The following is a 5,430-nucleotide window of genomic DNA, read 5'->3' as shown; positions in this document are numbered from 1 at the left end:
AGCAAAGAGAAAAAGACTAGTTACAAGGAGAAGAAAGGCAAGACAAAAAGAGCCTACTTAGCTTGGGATGAAAATGAGGTGTCATCATCAAGTTCTTCATCAACTGAAGATGAAAAAGCAAACATATGTTTGGTAGCTGAAAATGATGATGAATCTTGCAGCTCAAGTGAGGTAAGTTCATGTGCTTCCTTAAATGAACAAAATTATAGTGAATTGCTTGAAGCTTTTCAAGAAACACATGATGAAGCTAATAGATTGGTTCTTTCAAAGAACCGATTGAAAGATCTTAACAGTTGGCTTGAAAAGAGATTTAAATCACTTGAAGAGGATCTGGAAAAAGCAAAAAGTGATTTTGAAAAATTGGAAAATCATTTCAAAATTGCCTCTTGCAAGTGTGATACTTTCATTTGCAAAAATTGTGAAAATCTTGAGAAAGAAGTTCATTATCTTGTTGAAACTGTGGACAAGCTTTCAAAGGGGAAATCAAACTTTGAGAATGTCTTAGCATCTCAAAGTTGTGTTTTTGGAAAGGCTGGTTTAGGCTTTAATCCACAAAACAAGCAAGATAAGTTTTCAAATTTTTTTTTTAAGAAAATCAGAAAAACAACTGTACCGTCCCGTATCGGGGCGTTGACTAAGTTAAGGTCAAAGTCAACGGTTGAAGAGTCAAAGTCAACGCAAGGCGTCGCCTAGGTGAAGGCGTCGCCCAGGTGAGGGCGTCGCCAGATCAAACAGTGTAAAAACAAGGCAATCACGGTGTGGTTCCCCGATACCCATGGGTAAGAAAGACCATGGAGGGAGCGACGTCGTGGGAAAGCCTCAGGTCTCGATGTCTCGGGAAAGTGATAAAGAGAAGGAAAATGTGGCTTCAAGGCCATAGTGATAGTACCAGTGAAGGGCAGCCTGACTCGCGAAGTACCCCTGCCGCCCCAGAGACGCCTTCGGGACAGACACGACCCAAGAGGAAGGTCACGCCCAGGATAACCGGGTGCAGGGTGTGAGAGGAAGGCAGATACGCTCTCAGAGTAAGTGGCTAGATACTTGGGGGCATGAGTTGGCACCCAAAAAGCCACCCCTAGCGCAGTAGCACTCCCAAGCAGGAGGACCCACACGTAGAAACGTCCCCAGATGGGCAGAAACGCCCCCAGATGGGGTCATGGCGTCGTGAGGCCCTCCACGTGTACGACAGCCATACCGGAACAGAAACACCCTCTAGTCAGGTGCCAGGTAATTAAAGACATTCAATACAGTTTCCCTTTCGAGCATTCAGGTACTATTATGGCTCCCAAGCGTTTCAACGTCTTAAATGCGCTACGTTTCGTAATTAAGCGCTTTAATGAGTGCGTTACGTTTGAGATTAAAGGCGCTTTAAGGCGCTTTAAATGCTGGGGACAGTTTAAATAGCGCTGAGAATGTCGGAAAAGGGGTTGGAACCTTTGGCAAATTTACGAGAAACTCTTTGGTTGCTTGCCCGTGCTTTAAGGTTACGTACAAGTGACTGGAGAATATTTTTGCCTGAAGGAGACAACACACACACATATACACATTTCTTTTACCACCTTCAGAGTGCCATACGCGGCGCTCAGATACGTGGGTGGACAGTTTTTTGGTGTTTCTTGCTGGCTGACTTGAGCGTCGGAGTGCACACGGCCGCTAGGGCGCCTCTTTGTCCTCTTTTTTGCAGGAATCCACGGGCAACCAGCGGGAAGGAGTCCCCAGCTGACTGTTGAGGTCGTGCACGAAGACGTCCCGGTCAACCGGACGGAACAACAACTGATTGTTAAGACGAAACAACCGGTTGTTACATGCTTTTACTGCATGAAGAAAGGCCACTCTATTAGGTTCTGTAAAATAAGGAAATATTCTGTTCCAAGAGGTTTTATGAAATGGATTCCTAAGGGATGTGATGTTTCTAACTGCAAAGAAAAGACAAACGGACCCAAATTTGTAAGGGGACCAAATCTTTCAACTTGAAATCGTTTATGTAGGAAAAATAAAGAAAAAGGAAGAACTGAGTCATCTGATCAAGCTGTTGAAGAAAAAGGCAGTCATTGAAGCTGAATCAATGTTATGCAAAAGACCTCAACAGTGAAAAGAGGCTTCTTGATCATAAAGCACATGGCTCATTGAAGAATCAACATAAGGATAAGACTTTCCTTTATTTGTTCTTAATTTCTGTTTCAAAGCTTTTTTTTTTTGTTAAACAATCTTTTTATAATCAATGTCATCTGCTTTGAACTGCTTCTGCTCATGGTTAAAATTCAAAAACAAGTTTTTAACTACTACAAAAAAACAACCGATTGCTTTGGGTCTGACAGCACTATGAAGAACTGGTTTTAATTGCTATTTTGAATTTCTATCCGTTGCAGATCAATTTAAAAGAGAGAATCTTGGTCAAAGAATCTGTGTTGAAAGCTGATTATGTTCAGAAAGAAGTTACAACAGTCATAAAGGAATATATTCCAAAATCTTGGAATTTCAAAAAGCCTTAATGACTAGTCAAAGATCACATGTGATGACCATGTGATTTTCAGCCTTTTCTGACATTTTCTGTGCAGAGCAGAGTCAAGTCCTCTCTCTCTGAAAACCAGGTACCCATTGAATGAAATTAAATTCAAATTGATTCTCTTACTGCTATAAAATATGGTGCAGATTTCTTCCACAAGAACAACCAACTGCAACATCTCTTGCAATATCTCTTGCAATATCTTTTGCAACATCTTTTGCAAAAATCTGTGAAGTGTGTTCTCCTCTGTTTTCGTCTCTGCCATCATGGAATCAACTCCTCCCACCTCAAAGAGAGTCAAAACCAGGGTTGTAAGGTCTGGAGGAAGGCTAGAAGGCTGGTTTTCTAGAGACAATGATCTCATTGAGAAGTATAGGTATGAAACAAGTATCAAGAAGATAAACAACCCCAAGGTTGTATGCTTTGATTGGCTGAAAAGTCAAAAGCTTGATAATGTGAGAAGGCTGCTCAAGGATCAATCTCTTAGAAAGTTCCTGGAGATGAAGGGAAACATTTATCCAGATTTGGTGAGGGTGTTCTACACAAACTTGAAGTTTGAGGGAAACAATCTAGTCTCTCATGTGAAAGGTGTAGAAATGGAGATAACTCATGAAGTATGGACTGCTGTTACTGGTCTTAAGTTCTCTGGTCTGAGAATCAACAAGGGAAACCTTGGTGTGGTGGAGGATTTTAACAAAATCCAATTCTACAAAAGTTGCTTAAAGAATAAACATGCTCAAGTTAGTACATGCTCGGTTGGAGATTTGAAGCTTGATGAGAGATTGCTTGCTCTCATTGTAACTTGGATTCTAACTCCAAGGGGGAGTAATCATTCTGTGCTAACTGAAGAAGATCTGGTTTATATCTTCTGCATCACCAAGAAAATCAAAATCAATTGGATCCATATCATCAAAGAACACATGCAAAAAGCCATGAGGTTAGGTGATTATCATTATCCATATGCTGTTTTGATATCTAAATTTCTACTCTATTTTGAAGTTAATCTTGAAGATTAAACTTCTGAGCTGGTCAAGTCAACTCAAGAGTTGAGCAATGGATCACTCAGCAAGATGGGTTTTACAAAAGTAGGTGGAAAATGGATAAGCAAGGATGGTAATCATGGTGCCTCATCTAGTGGTGCTGCTAATCTTGAACAAGATGAACCTGCTGATATGGATGTTCAAAATGAAGATCAACCTGAAGATTATCAAGATGCTGGACCTAGTGCTGGTGCTAGAGATCAGGAAGATGGAATGCCAACCATGTCTTCTTTTGAAAGATACATGATCAATAGGCTTGATACTTTTGGGGAGAATCAAAGAAATCTTCATGATCTGTGTGTTAGCAACTTCCAGAACATTGATAACAGATTCAACAACATGGATGCAAGATTCATGACTCTGGATGAACAGATTGAAGCTGTTCAGAATCAAATCTTTGATCTTCAGTTTGTTGATGAAGAAGAATGAAGGAAAATCAACCGATTGGTTATCAGAACAATCGATTGTTTTCTAGCTGTTACATCTGGTTTTTAAATTTCTTTCTTTTTGTTGTTGCTGCTTTAATTCTGATGTAATCCAAACAATATCTTGTTTTATATCTTATCTTTGTCTATTTGTGAAGACAAATAAGGGGAGATATATGCTATGTTTTAAGTTTCTGTTTTCAGTTGATAAAACAGTTTGGGTAATGTAATATGTTTCTGATATTATGCTTTGAAATTTAATTGTTTATCTGTGCGCTAACAAAATATCAGAAGTTCAATGTTTTGCTCAAAGTTCTATTACAGGAACTGCTTCAGATTTAATCAGGTACAACACAAGCATCAGGGATTTGTCTTCATCAAATAGGGGGAGATTGTTGAATCAAATGGTGTTCAAGTTTTGAAGAATCCAAATCCTTTGAAGGATGTTAAAGCTTTGGTTGTGCTTGATGTTGCTGTGCTGGTTTAGCTTAGTTCTGGGGTAGTTTATATGTTGTAATCCACCCTTTGATTAAATCTAAAGCATTAGCATTCTCAATCTTTGTGAACGTAAAATGTTTTCAAACTAAGTTAAAACAACCGATTGTTTTATCGAAACAACCGATTATTTGTACTTAGGTGTTTTGAGGAAAAGATTGAAAACTGAGATTTAAGAATCTTTGAAAAAGTTTTTCCTAAGAGTTTAGTTTTTGAGTTTTTCAAAGAGTTGAGATTGCTAAGAGTTTGTGATTGATCAAAGTGTATGGAATAGGATTCTGCTTGTGTTGATTTCAAATTATCTTCTGTAACAAGTGTAATCCTTGTACTCTGTTGAACAAGTATTGTGTGTTCTTTAGGGGATCAAGATCAACAATCTTAGTGTTGGTGTGTTGACCAAGGAGAGTGTGTTTCTTGAGGTGTTCAAGGTCATTCTCTTGGTTGTTGTGTAAGTGATCAAGGTGTGATTGCTTAGTGGATTTCCTCAGGGTTTCTGAGAATACTGGATGTAGCTCTGGGTTTGGAGTGAACCAGTATAAACAACTATGTACAATCTCTCTATCTCTAACTCTTCAAATTCAGTTTATTTTGTTGTTTACTGGTATAAACAACCGATTGTTTCCACGAAACAACCGATTGTTTTTCTGGTACTACAGCTTTTGCTTGCTGTTTTGGCGAACTAAATTTCTGAATCAATTATTTCCTGAGATAAATTCATTCTAGTTTTGAAAAGTTTTCGAAAACCCTCTTTAAACAATTCACCCCCTCTAGTTTAAAGCCATCTTTTCTAACACTTGCTCCTCTATTAATATGGAAAATTACAGTCAGCTTCTTAAAGCTTTAAAATAAACACATGAGGAAGCTAATAAATTGACTCTCTTTAACAACTGATTGAAAGGTTTAAATAATTGGTTGGAAAATAGAGTTAAAACACTGGAAGAAGAGCTGAAAAATTCGAAAAATG

The sequence above is a fragment of the Phaseolus vulgaris genome, chromosome 4 (assembly GCF_000499845.2).
Source record: "Phaseolus vulgaris cultivar G19833 chromosome 4, P. vulgaris v2.0, whole genome shotgun sequence".
Taxonomy (NCBI): Eukaryota; Viridiplantae; Streptophyta; class Magnoliopsida; order Fabales; family Fabaceae; genus Phaseolus; species Phaseolus vulgaris.
Note: the sequence above shows the minus strand (reverse complement) of the source record.